Source organism: Podarcis muralis, chromosome 9 (assembly GCF_964188315.1).
Source record: "Podarcis muralis chromosome 9, rPodMur119.hap1.1, whole genome shotgun sequence".
Lineage (NCBI taxonomy): Eukaryota > Metazoa > Chordata > Lepidosauria > Squamata > Lacertidae > Podarcis > Podarcis muralis.
The window spans coordinates 76,826,457-76,841,475 of NC_135663.1; positions in this window are offsets into that span (position 1 = coordinate 76,826,457).

Here is a 15,019-nt window from a genome sequence, read left to right on the forward strand (position 1 = left end):
TTTGGGGGAGACGGCAACAGTAACCGCCAGCGGCGACTCACTTTCACTTTAGGCTCTGTAAACGGCTCTGCGTCTTCCAAAGATCCCAAACAGGCGCTGAACTCGAGGCTCTTCTCTTTTTGCTCGGAGACTTCCTTGTTGTTTAATTGAGCAAAATTAGATGTTATGCGTCCGAGTTTCTTTGCATCGAGAGCGGAGCGCTATTCCCCACAGACTCGGGGCTTCGCTATCTGGCCGCAGTAATGGCTGCCCGATCGCCCGCTGCTCGTTCCACCGCACTCTTCGCCTCTTTTTGGGAGGCTACCTGACGGCCGAACTGGCAGCTTGTAGGCACCGCCGGGAGCTTAGACCCCTGGACCCCCTCCAGAGGTTCCGCGGGAGGTTTTCTCGCCCCCAAAACCTCCTTTTTTTTTGGCCAAAAAGCCAGGGCTTTCCCGCTTGGAAAGAACCCTCGTCCGCGTCGGGCTCGCGCTTCACCGAGGGTGTGATAGGAATTTTATGGTCTTAGATATATGGTAATATTCATAACTACACGTACATAGATCAGCACAGGAAGACCAACCTGGAACCATTTTGATTCCTAAACTGACCAAATGTTTTCTCTGCAAGGTCAAACTGGAAAAGTCTCCCCATTGTCTCTTTCCTCACAAATCCTGTCTTAAGGACACGTTTAAGATATGAATAGGGTGTGAGCCTGTGACCTGGCCCAGGAAATAAGTATTTTACCACTACAAAATAATGGCCAGGCTCCCAAGGCAATCCAATCAAGTAACTTGCCAGACAGGAGATAAACTGTGACAGGAGAAAAACAACATGCAAATGTTCTGTTTTAGACAGCTTGTTTTTGTGAAGGTGTGATGTATCTGAGGGGTGGTCTTAGGATACACCCCTTCTGTGATGTATGCATGATGTTTCTGTCTTGATCTACAGGATGGGAATTTCAAAAGTCTTTATAAGCCCTTGCACAGCATTTTTGTCGGTCCTCCTCTTTTCCTGCATGTAAGGGGAGCACCCTGTTGCAACAGATCAATAAAGATCAAGCTTACTAGCTGCTTTGCTTCTCAATATTCTCTGGTTGGCCTCTGTTATTTTCTCCTACCAATAGGGAACCTATGTAAGGACTCTAAATGGGCTCTTGGATACCCCATAAGGGGAAAGGGCATATTTTTATTTACAACATGGGTGCTTTAAAAAGTCCCTTACTTTTTTGGCATGAGCTTTCCCAATACATGGAGGCCAGATTTTAAGTGACCTCTCAAATGTGGACATGTGATTGTGCAGTTTGCTCTGCTACCTTTATCGTAAACCACTTTGAGATTCTGAATAAGAAGCGGCCTATATTTTTAAATGAATGAATGAATAATTGCTGCAGTAGGGGCAAGCCTCTTGGAGACTACACCTGGGGAGGATTGTCCCTCACACACCCCTAGCGGCAATTTCCTGGACCAGTGGTTCCTCAAGTGGGCAGTGGGATTACCTGGGGGAGGGCACTAAGAGGCAAAGCAGGAGGAAGTTGGAGGTGTAAAGGAATCTGAAAACCTGGTATCACTGGATGAAGTTAATCAATTTTGTTGGAATTGAAATATACTCGGAGTCAAGAGTAGATTTCATGCTCTTTATTCAGCTCATAGTGGGAGGAGGAATGAAAGTTCCCCCACAGTATCTGCTTTATATACATTATTTACACAATGGGCTGCACCTGATTGGCTAATTCCAGAATTCTCCTGTAGGCCAATCAGGTTTTGGATTCACTTCCATCTGGAGCTGGATTGGGTGGCTCCTGCAGACCAATCATACTGCTGCATTGTTCTAGGACCAATCAGACTGCTGCATTCTGAATCCTATTGTTCTAGAACCAATCAGACTGCTGCATTTTGGATCCTATTGTTCTACGACCAATCAGACTGCTGCCTTTTGGATCCTATTCAACTCAGTACATAACAGGAATTAAACAGTTTTAATTGGATTTTGAATAAATGTGCAATTAATTGTTACCCTGAGCTTATGCAACCAAGGGAGTGGGGCTCCCAAAAGCTTAGGAACCACTGTCCTAGAAGGTTCACACACACACACACACACACACACACACACACACACACACACACACAAAGAGAGAAAGCAGGTACACACACCAGTGGTGGCTGGTTGCCCTGGCCCTCATCAGTTTCTGCCCAAGGCTTTAATGCATCAGTCAAAGCAGTGCTTGGGTTTTACAGAACAGCAGGTGCAAGAGAGGCAGAGATGCCTGGCTAAGTACCAGCTAATACGTTGATCCAACAAACCACGAAGCCCCTGCAGCTTCCTTCTGAAGAGCTGGACCGGGAAAACTCTGAGTGCCTCAAGCGACCAGAATCCCTGGACTGGGCAAACAAACAGGAGGCACTTTGGGCTGCAATTTTACGATCCCTGTGTGCTCCCCACTCTCCGTTTTTTAAAATGTTTTCAGCACTTGGCTGGGAAAGTTCCTCTTGGATACCATTCACAGCCCTGCCAAAAGGAAAAGGCCACAACTATAGGTAGGATTTCAGGGGAGGGGTGTTTTGTTGTGTGTGGTTTAACTTGTTTTTGACATCCCTCTCCACAATATATCCTTTTAGGAAAGAACTCAGAAGGTTGAACAGGAGAGAAAACCTCTCCCAGCAAAATAATATTTCCCATTTCCCATTCTGTCTTCCTGCCTCAAACTGCTGTTGTGTGATACAACAGGGCAACAGTAATTCACAAAAAGATGTTAAACTTTGAGCTCAGAATCGGAGGAAACTCGACCCATGGTGCAGACAAAACAAAGCCCTCCCTTTCACACGTTGGATTGCAACTGGAAAAGAATTAATGGCATCAAGCAATTAAAGGGTTTGAAACTGTGGGAACAGGAAGCCTTGACCTGGGGTCTTTATGAACCCCCCCCCCCCACACACACACACGGTCTTGCAGCCTTACAGAATATTACAGGACTGGAGTGTTCCCAGAAGGTCACTATTTTCAGCTGGGATGTAATCACCTACTGGCAAATTCAAGGCCCTACCAGACTTCTGTTTTATTGCAGGAAGGTCTGTCGATGTTGGGCTCTTTCAGTTTCTCATTTCCACACACCCCCAAACTTAAATTCGTTCATTTTGCAGCAACTTCTTGTTATTTTTAAAATCCATTTGAAAATTCATCAGCATTTTAGCGCAGATTTCTCCTAATCAGTACATTTTTATAGGCCAGTTTGACTAATGTACACATTTTTGCAAGCAATCTTCATAGAATAATGGAATCATAGAATTGTGAAGTTGGAAGGGACCCCAAGGACCATCTAGTCTAACCCCCTCCACTGCAGGAATCTCAACTAAAGCATCCACTGTTGAATGTTCTTCCTGATGTTTAGTCGGAATCTCCTTTCTTATAACTTGAAGCCATTGGTTTGGGTCGTATCCTCCAGAGCAGAAAAAAAATATTCCATGTCACAGCCCTTTAGTTATTTGAAGATGGCTACCATATCTCCTCTAATCCTCTTCTTTTCCAGGCTAAAAAATGTTCAAGTCACTCTCCCCGCAAGTGTTGCCTGCTCGTTTATACTCTTCTTTTGTGATTTCCCCTTCTATTTCTTATTTCCATTTCTTTTATTTCAAGAGAATTCTCTGTGTGTGCGTGTTTTGCTTGCAGTTGCACCTCAACATGCAACATGCAATGCTTCTGCAAAGTTTTTTGCAGATAAAGTCGCTCAGATTTGGAAGGAGGTAGACTCCACCGTGGGAGCAGGGCCAGGGTGGGAGAGTGCCAGAGTCCTATCTAGTCAAGTTGCATGGGATCAATTTCAATCTGTTACCTTTGAGGATGTGGACAGGCTGCTTGGACGAGTGAAACCAACCATCTGTCTTCATGATCCTTGCCCATCCTGGCTAATAAAAGCGAGCTGGGGAGTGCTGGGCTCTGCGGGGTGGTGAATGCTTCCCTCTGTGAGGGAGCCATCCCAGACCCACTGAAAGAGGTAGTCATTAAACCGCTTCTTAAAAAAACATCTTTAGACCCAGCCAATATGGCCAGCTATCGCCCAGTCTCAAAGCGGATTGAGGTTGCATCCTGACAAGACAGAAATACTGTTCTTGGGGGACAGGGGGCAAGCTGGTGTGGAGGACTCCTTGGTCCTGAATGGGGTAACTGTGCCCCTGAAGGACCAGGTGTGCAGCCTGGGAGTCATTCTGGACTCACAGCTGTCCATGGAGCACAGGTCAATTCTGTGTCCAGGGCAGCTGTCTACCAGCTCCATCTGGTACGCAGGATGAGACTCTCCCTGCCCGTGGACTGTCTGGCCAGAGTGGCACATGCTCTGGTTATCTCCCGCTTGGACTACTACAATGCGCTCTATGTGGGGCTACCTTTGAAGGTGACTTTGAAACTGCAATTAATCCAGAATGCGGCAGCTAGACTGTTGACTGGGAGTGGCCGCTGAGACCATATTACACCAGTCCTGATAGATCTTCATTGGCTCCCTGTACATTTCCAAGCACAATTCAAAGAGTCAGTGCTGACCTTTAAAGCCCTAAACGGCCTTGGTCCTGTATACCTGAAGGAGCGTCTCCACCCCCAACATCCAGCCTGGACACTGAGGTGCAGCACCGAGGGCCTTCTGGTGGTTCCCTCGCTGCGAGAAGTGAGGTTACAGGGAACCAGGCAGAGAGCCTTCTGGGTAGTGGCGCCTGCCCTGTGGATCATCCTCCCAGCTGATGTCAAGGCAATAAGCAACTATTTTACTTTTAAAAGACAACTGTTTAGGGAAGTTTTTAATGTTTGATGCTGTATTGTTTTTAATATTTGGTTGGAAGCCGCCCAGAGTGGCCGGGGAAACCCAGCCAGATGGGCGGGGTATAAATAATAAATTATTATTATTATTATAACATGAGTTTTGTTGTTTTTAAGGCTGAATAAATGATTGTTCTTGTGTGACCTGCTTTGCTCATTGAAGATAAAGAGGGTGCAGTGCTCAATGACCAACACATAACACAGACAGATGTTTTCCTCTGGGAGGAGACGGCTTATTTTGAGAGCTGATGCCACAGCTGTCAATCCCTGAGCCTTCAACAGAAAGCATTTATTTCCATTTCCACCCTTCCAGCATAGACTCCTTGACCCTCTGTTGAGTGATGATCACCTGTTGTGGTTAATGGAAGAATGGATCATGCTTAATTTCTAAGAACTCCACAGTGACCCATGGCATTGGGGGTGAATCCAGGAAGGAGGGGGCACAGGTCTCTCTTCAGGGGGCAGGAAGTGACCTCCTGCTACCAGAATCTGTCCTCGTGCTTCCCATACAGTGACAGATCATGGTTCAGGAGGCAGTTTGCCTGATCCTCTTCCTGAATTTCCACCCAAACTTGCTGAAACTGTAACACCCTTCATGGCTAGATCTCGCTAGAAGGACAGCAGGCCAAGGGGGTGATTTTTTCCACTTAGAGCAACTAAACCAGCGCTGGAAATAATAAACGTATACAGCTTGGGCAGGGAGCGGGGGGGCAGGGGTTGGAATCTGCAACCCAGGAATGACATCTTATGTATTTATTTCATAAAATGTATATGAATGTAAGAAACCTCAAAGCGGGTCCAGTCATGGCCGACTCTGGGGTTGCGGCGCTCATCTCGCTTTATTGGCCGAGGGAGCTGGCGTACAGCTTCCAGGTCATGTGGCCAGCATGACTAAGCCGCTTCTGGCGAACCAGAGCAGTGCACGGAAACGCCATTGACGTTCCCGCCAGAGCGGTACCTATTTATCTACTTGCACTTTTTACGTGCTTTCAAACTGTTAGGTTGGCAGGAGCAGGGACCGAGCAACGGGAGCTCACCCCATCGCGGGGATTCAAACCGCCAACCTTCTGATCAGCAAGCCCTAGGCTCTGTGGTTTAACCCACAGCGCCACCCGTGTCCCTACTCAAAGCAGTCTACAAGAAGCTAAAACTATAAAAGTACGAAAAAATTACAACCATACTTTAAAAGATACAAAAGTTAAAATACTATAAAACAGGTTAATATTACCTCAGCTTCCTAAGCATCTGAACTGACTTGTCTAAAGATGAATGGTTTTAAGCAGGCGCCGAAAAGAGCATAGCAAAGGTTCTTGCTTGAGATCAATAAGCAGGGAGTTCCAAAGTGTAGGCGCTGCCACACTAAACAGTCGGGTTCTTACAAATGCACAACAGGCCTTATGCGGCCCCTGTAGCAGTGCCAGTTCCATGGATTAAAGTGATCAAGAAGGAGCATGTGGCGTAAGGCCGTTTTGCAGGTAAACTGGTCCAAAGTAGTTATGGACTTCATATGCTAATAGTAACACCTTGAGCAGCTGGTAGCAAATTGGCAGCCAGTGCAGATCTCTGAGCGCAAGTGTGATATGCTGAAGAGGCCTCACTGCCATCCGCAAATGTCCTGCAGCCTCTCTAGCTAGTCTCTGAGGATTTCATCAGGCCACACCTTGCCCTACTCCTGCCACCCGCGTCACCCTTTGCACCCTTCTTGAGTGTTTTGCCTGGCTGGGATTCCTCATCCTTGAACTCTGACAAATGGTTTTTTGCTCACCTGGAATGAGGAGGAACAGGTGTGGAAATCAGCCTGCTGTGCAAAGGTAACGTTGGCGTTTGTTGCCCCACCCACTTTGATCTCTGGCCCTGGGCATGTGGCCCCTGGAAGAGAAAGTGGCCCTCGGGCGGGAAAAGCTGCTTTGCACCTTACATAATTAAGACGGTGCAGCAATAACAAAACTTCCGTGCATCTTCTGTAAATATTAGACAATAAGGAATTTTTATGCACATGTCTGTTTCAGCATAACTTCCTCTGCAATTTCTGAAACTGCCACACATTTAGCAATTCTGTTCTTGGGAGATGCCACTATAATCTGAACTTCTGCATTTAGTAAGCCGGTTAAAAATTAGCTATGGCTTCCTCCCTTAGAAATATGGAGAGAGAGAGAGAGAGAGAGAGAGAGAGAGAGAGATCTACTGCGTGCTCAAATCCTTGCTCAGAATTGAGTCCCACAGAGCTGCCTGCATCCCAAGGAAATGAATACAAAATGGCAGAGCCTTTTACTGCCTTAGAACACAGCCAACTTTAGAGCACATGGCTGCCCCCAAAGAATCCTGGAAAGTGTAGTTTAAGGGTGCCTGGAAATGTAACTCTCTGAGGAGCACAGTACAGTTCCTGGGATTTTTTGTAGGGGAAGCAATGTGTTTTAAGGGTATGGTGTGTATGCAACCCAGAACTCGGTGCTTTAGAGCTAAGATCAGGAGAGGAAGGAACCTGCCTGCTCTTGAGGCAACGATCCAAGGGCTCTTTCCACTCAGTTTTCCCGCTGAAGGTTTTCCCCACCACCACCATCCAGCTAATTTTTCCCTGCCAGCAAACAATACGGGTATTAATACCTTTGTGGGAATAAGTTTCAGCAGAAAAGAGTTGTTCAGCAGAAAAGTTTCAGCAGAAAAGTTTTGTTCGGTGGTTGTGTTGCATAGGAATAAGAAATGCTTCAGCACAGGCATTGTAATTTGGTATTGATGTAATAAGGCATATCTTGGATTTTTGTAATTGAAAACTAATTAAAAGTATTTATATAAAAAAGAAGTGCTTCCACATGGGAATTTATCATGAAACTCCTGTATTGGGCAGCTTTTTCCTTCTTTTTGTGGTCCACTAAGACCCCTAGAAGAGGGACGCAGGTGGCGCTGTGGGTTAAACCACTGAGCCTAGGGCTTGCCGATTAGAAGGTCGGCGGTTCGAATCCCAACGACGGGGTGAGCTCCTGTTGCTCGGTCCTTGCTCCTGCCAACCTAGCAGTTCGAAAGCATGTCAAAGTGCAAGTAGATAAATAGGTACCGCTCCGACGGGAAGGTAAACGGCGTTTCCGTGCGCTCCTCTGGTTCCCCAGAAGTGGCTTAGTCATGCTGGCCACATGACCTGGAAGCTGTACGCCAGCTCCAACGGCGTTTCCGTGCGCTCCTCTGGTTCCCCAGAAGTGGCTTAGTCATGCTGGCCACATGACCTGGAAGCTGTACGCCAGCTCCATCGGCCAGTAAAGCGAGATGAGCGCCACAACCCCAGAGTCGGCCACAACTGGACCTAATGGTCAGGGGTCCCTTTACCTTTTAAGACCCCTAGATCCTTTTCACATGTACTTCTGGAAAGCCAGGTGTCCACCATCTTATATTTGTGCATGTTGTTCTTCCAGTGTCACCTGCAAATTAGATGAGCATCTCCTCGATTCCTTCATTTGTAGACGTTGAACAGCAACAGGCCCAGGACAGAACCCTGCATCACCCCACTTGACACTTTTCCCCAGGATAATGAGGAGCCATTGGGATGGCCATCTTTGGGTCAGTCAAACCAGCTACAAATCCACCCAACAATAAGGTTACCAGATATTTTTCAATGAATCCGGGGACACTTTTCAACTGCAATGGATTTTGTCAGGGGACTGATTTGTAAATCCGGGGACTGTCCCTGGGAAATGGGGACATCTGGTTGTTGTTGTTGTTGTTGTTGTTGTTGTTGTTTAGTCGTTTAGTCGGACACGTCGGACAGTCGGACATCTGGTAACCTTACTCAACAAGTGCCTTGTCGGGTCCACATTTTACCAGCTTACTCGGAAGAATATCATGGGGAACTTGGTCAAAAGCTTTACTGAAACTGAGATACACTGTTTCCACATCATTCCCCTGATCCACCAAGCTTGTAACTCAAAAACAAAACAAACCCAAAAAAAGCAATGAGATTTGTCTGTTATGACTTGTTTTTGAGAAACCCCTGCTGGGTCTTAGTAATCACAGCATCCTTTTTTAAGTGCTCACATGATCAAAAAGGATAGAGTGAAAATAAAGGGCTGTTTTGGGTGGGTGTAGCAGCCAGTCTACATACAAAAGGGGATTCCATTCGGATTCTGTTCTTAGACCAAGGTAAAGTTCTCAAACCAAGACACTATTTCCGCTTTTGCGGAATTTGTAAACCAAATCATTCTTAAACCGGACTGTTCTTAAACCGAGGTACCACTGTGTTTCCATTTGTTGCCCTGCCCACCAGGATCATGTGGTTGACAGAAGGAAATGTGGCCCTTGGGCTGGAAGGAGCTCTCTGCCATTCTGTAGATGCTGCTGACCACGGATGGAGGCTCCCAGAGGTCTTGTTGTTGTGGAAATCTCCTCTGCCATTGCTGCTCCACCAGCAATTGCAGGGGGGGGGAGAGAGAGAAATGGGGGAGGGGGGTTTCCACAGGGTCCTAAGTCCCCACATTCACCCAAGGTGCTCGTAAGCTGCACCCATCCTGGAGTTTGTGCCTGTTGGTGTTTATGGAAGCTTTTAATATTTGATGAACCATTGTATTTTAATATTCTGTTGGAAGCCGCCCAGAGTGGCTGGGGAAACCCAGCCAGATGGGTGAGGTATAAATAAAATATTATAATAATAATAATAATAATAACAACAACAACAACAACCAGAGGTGGTGGTGCGGTGATTAAGAGGAAAGAGAAATAATAATAAGAAGAAGAGTTTGGATTTGATATCCCATTTTATCACTACCCTAAGGATTCTCAAAGCGGCTAACATTCTCCTTTCCCTTCCTCCCCCACAACAAACACTCTGTGAGGTGAGTGGGGCTGAGAGACTTCAGAGAAGTGTGACTGGCCCAAGGTCACCCAGCAGCCGCATGTGGAGGAGAGGGGAATCGAACCCGGTTCACCAGACTACGAATCTACCACTCTTAACCACTACACCACACAGAAACCCCGCCAACTCCTGAACTTCCCTCCAGGACAATGAGCCAGTAGGACAATGGATGAGATGGGTGCTCTACTGAGGATTTCCAACACATTCACTGAAGGATTGTGCTGTAAGGAAGCCTACATTTCACCAAAATTATTTTGTAGGCGATGACCGACTTTTGGATTGTCTCCGAAAGCTTTCCCTCTTCCAGCAAAATTGTTTTCAGATAATCCACTTTCAATGTATGATGGTTAGTTACACACACACACATTGGCCAGCAACTGCACTGCACTTCTCTCCTCCAGGTCATTGCACAGGAAATAACCTCCACAGTTTCTTGCGTACAGGAATTGGTGTACAAAAAGTCCACCAACCTCTTGTGATACCACTGAGTTTGTAGCTGGACGCGCCCTTCCATGGCATTTCCCCTGAGAATATTCCAGTTAAAGGGGTACAGGCATGGATGAAAACATGCAAGCGGAGGCGTAACATGGAAAGATGCTGACATCAAATATAGCAGGAATCCGCAAGGCCAAAGTTAGACAGGGTCCACCTGCCTTTCAAGTGGGAAAATAGGTAATTGTGTGTGATGGAAACTGCTAGCTCATAACTTGTTCTCTGAGATTACAAAATGTATTTGTCCTTCCCACTAATTGCATTCAATGAGATAAAAAGAGGCACTTAGAGTGGAATATTTGGAACATTTTGTCTAGGGAAGCAGGAGAAATTTGTTTCAGTCCCCGGCCCAGGTTAAGGCAAATCTATCAAAGCTGCTCTTTTAGAAACAATATGCAAACCAACCCACAGCTCTGATCCAAAATGTTCATTTATCCAAATTTAGCAATGCAGTTCTCCAACCAATGTTTATGAATGTGCATATATTAGGAGAAAGTGAGCTAAAATTGAATATATTACTGCAAATAACGTATAAGTTCACCTTTCTTGTTCCATTTTGAGCTCTAGCTTTCAAAGCAGGTTTACAGAGCTGGCCTGGGTTTCCTCAGGCACAAGTCACTCCCGTTGGCTCTCAACATTGGGGGGGCCACCAGTTCCCCACCTTTCCCTTTAAAAACATTGTAATTATACACACCCACAGCAGTTTCCCATATTTCCCTAAGAATTTTAAGCTGCTTAAAAAATTTATGGATCTGTGGTGAAGTCATTGTAGGCTCCAGAAAGGAAACTGCTAAGGGTTCCTATTAAAGCAAAACATCATGCACCGTATTCTGTTTCCAGTTAACTACATCATAGAAATTATTATCGCCACTTGCGGCTCCACTGGGCGGAGACCGAGAGAATTACTTCATTATGCATTGCCAGTGAGGAGACCCCTTTGCAACACCAGCACAAAATAAACAGCTCCCCCTCTTGCCTCAACACCTAAAACTATGCCTTATAGTGCACGTAACACATTCTCCTGCTTCATGGTTTGTCTTCATGGCCTTACTACACATTTACGAACTTGCTGACTTTCTCCAGAAAAGCTCAGGCCCAAAAATGTGTTGAGCATGTGGCTGCATTTGGCAAACCCTCCTTCTCTTTCTGGAGGGATGCGGGTGGCGCTGTGGGTAAATCCTCAGCACCTAGGGCTTGCCGATCGCATTGGTCGGCGGTTCGAATCCCCAAGGCGGGGTGAGCTCCCGTCTGCGGTCCCAACGCCTGCCAACCTAGCAGTTCGAAAGCACCCCCGGGTGCAAGTAGATAAATAGGGACCGCTTTATAGCTGGAAGGTAAACGGCGTTTCCGTGTGCTGCGCTGGTGCTGGCTCGCCAGAGCAGCTTCGTCACGCTGGCCACGTGACCCGGAAGTGTCTCCGGACAGCGCTGGCTCCCGGCCTCTTAAGCGAGATGAGCACACAACCCTAGAGTCGGTCACGACTGGCCCATATGGGCAGGGGTACCTTTACCTTCACCTTTACTTCTCTTTCTCCTCCTCCTCCTCATCAGGACTGCAGTGTAAGGCTTACCTGGGAGTCAGCTTCATTCAATACAGTGGGACTTATTTCTGAGTAGACAGTGTCAGGCTCCATTTACAATAAAGGAATAAACATTCCTCATGCAACTGTTGCAGGAATTTATGTATAGGTTGGCGGGGGGGGGGGGGGTTGCCCCTCCAGCAGATATCATGCACATGCAGCCCACTACCAAAACCAGCACAGTCACTTTTGTGACTTTGGTGATTTGTTCCCCAGAAAACACTTCATCACAGTTTCTTCCTATCTATTTAAAGGACCTTTGCTGCATGATACCAAATGTAAGAATTCACTGATAAATGTATCTATGTACTGGCTCACTGGGGAAACTTCTGAAATTCATATAGACATGTGAGCTCAGCTACTCAGCAGCCCCTCTGCCTGAGTGATAATCCCTGGCATCTTGATACCTGAGTGCCAGACAGGTAGCTATTCCAGAAATAACAAACCCAGGTGAACACAAAAGGGTGTGATTAACTTCGCTGGGAAACAGGGAAATGTAAATATCTTTTTTGTTATACTTGATGGGTGTTTGGTGGAGGGCAAGGGGGACCATGGGGCAGGGTCCAGGATGCTCGGATTACTGCCACCAGACCTCCCCTTTCATGATGTAACCGTGATGCATGAGTGATGTAGTTTGGGGGGGTGTAACATGGGGATTAGCAGCTAATAAAAGTTTGGGTTCTCTTTTGTTTGGGGCTTCCATCTTGTTCCACCTTGTGGCAGGTGGGAGTCCTATCAGGACAGTCTTCAATAAAGACCAAAAATACTGGCTTCTGTTTTGCTCTGGTATTCCTGGCTGGTGTCCTTGTTTTTTATCCAAGGGAGCCCTCAGATTTCTCCATTAACACTGCCTAAAAAATGGCTGGCTGCAGAAGCATTGCAATTTAATAATTTAAAGCGGATTAACGACCTTTTTCTTCAGAACTATAGGAAGGGCTTCGAAAGCCTGCTTCATTTCCTTCATTTGGTGCAGGTATTTTCAGACCCTCCAAGTGTCCCTATTTTCCAGAGATTTTTCCTGATTTAGAGAAGCCATGTCGGTTTCTTATTTGATCCCGGAATGTCCTGCTTTTCCTTAGGATGTTGCTATTTTCATTTGATAAATGTTGGAGGGCGTGGAGATATCCAACCTGTGAGCCATCTGAAAGAAATCTTGTATAGGAAAGTTTTTTTAAAAGTTTAATGTTTTATTATGTTTTTTATATATGTTGGAAGCTGCCCAGAGTCGCTGGGGCAACCCAGTAAGATGTGCGGGGTATAAATAGTAAAATTATCATTATAGAATGGAATATCCCTATTTTCATCGGAGAAATGTAGGAGGGTATGCATTACTTTTCTTGTAGAAACAGAAGCCCATTTTTTCACCTCTATACACACAATACTTTTCATTGTTCTCTGAGATGTGGAGGGGAGGAAAAAGGAAAAGCGGGACATTCTGAGATCAGATCAGAAACTGGGACAGCTTCTGTAATTCCGTGAGCATCCCTGGAAAATCAGGACTTTTGGAGGGCGTGTTTTCTACCAGCTGTTCAAAGCAGCTTACAGACTATGAAGGTCAAGAAAAACAGCATCAGAAACATGATGGTCGTGCTATTGGGGCAGGATGTTGTGGAGACATCCAGGTCTCCAGAAAGCGCAGGATGGGCCCCCAACTCTGGAGAGATGGTTTGCCGAATCTTAAAGTTAAGGGGAATAACGCTCCTCGTGTAAAGGCAATATAGGTAAAGCCTTAAATGGCCTATAAAGCTTTAAACATGCCCCTGAGATCATCCTCTGAGGCCGTTCTTCGTGTGCCTCCTCCGAGAGGTCCAGAGGGTGGCAACACAAGAACGGGACTTTTCTGTGGTGTTTTCATTATGTGTCTTTAGGTGCCTCTTCACTCAGGCCGTGGGCAGTTAAACAACTTATGGCCTTTTAAATGTGCTGGGGAGCTGGGGGTGATATATAAACATAATGCATAAATAGTAATTGTGGAACCACCAAGTCCAGAGTCTAAAAGTACCTGCTCTATCCTGTAGCTACGGCACCTCCCAAAAGCAGAAGTGCTCACTAAGTCTTGCTTGTTCCACGTAGAGTTCTTTCCACAACTCCAGCCTGCAGATTGTCTCAGATTAAAGTTTCCACCCTGTGCCTTGCGAGTGGTTTGCTTTGCACTCCGTTTCCGAAATCCTGCTTATTGCTTTATCACAGCAATATTCCACAGTGACGAGAAGAATGCTGATAAGTGAGAATTTCCAGAGAAATAAATAACAGGGTGCGGAATGGAGCATCTTGAAAGGGGGCATGGCTGGCTTACACCCTGAACAGGATTCCACACTGCAACACTTTGTTGCAGGTCTTCCTTGTAAGATAGTTCATAGAGAGACTCCAGTGCATATACACCATACATCAAAAGGTTGTTTAAAGCACTCAACTTCGCCCAAATAATCCTGGGAACTGTAATTTATCCTTCAAAGAGCTACAATTCCTGACACCCTTAACGAACTACAGTTCCCAGGAGTCTTTTGAGGGAAGACATGTGCCATATGCAGCCAATTTACTAAAATTCAGCCCCCACTGAGGCTTCTACGAGGGAGAAGAGTGACAATATTTAGGTCCCACCCCTTTCTTCCTTCAAGCTTATGGTTATTTAGGTAACAATGGGTGCCTTTTTCTTCCACCCAAAAATAAGTTTTATTATAATAAAGATACATGTTCATTGCGCTTTTGCTTTTGTAGTGGAACAGAATGCCAAAACGGTGCTTGGGAGTTTCAGATCATCCACTTGATGGCTTCTTCTTCTTCTTATTATTATTATTATTAATAATAATAATAATAATAATAATAATTTTTAAAATTAATTTTCATTTATAACAATCCAACAAAAGGACCTGATGGCTTCTTTGGGTGGTCTTGGTTTTCCCAACCTCTGGAACAAACAAGGGAGTCATAGGGACCTACCCTGAAGCTCTGTCCAACAGCTACCTGGGGCACGTGAAACAAAAGGTCCCTACACCTCAAAGGATTCATGTTTTGAGGACCAAACTACAGCTCTTGTGTTTGGAAAACCCCAACCCCAACGACACAAGGGAAGGAAGGTGAATGTGGAAAAAGTCAGGACAGGCAGCAGAAGGGACTCCTGGAGATGAGGACCTTTTGCAGACAAAGCAGATGATCTTCCTCCCTTTTCCCTTTCCAAAGATACAGGGAAGTCCTGTATCTTTCATTATACAGAGGCAGCCAGGAAAGCCCGCAGAACGTGACTCCCTTTCAAAACAGGTTACCGGGTTTAATGACACAGCTCCCTACGCATTCCTGTTTCCTCAGATGATGTCAACGCTGGATCCCCA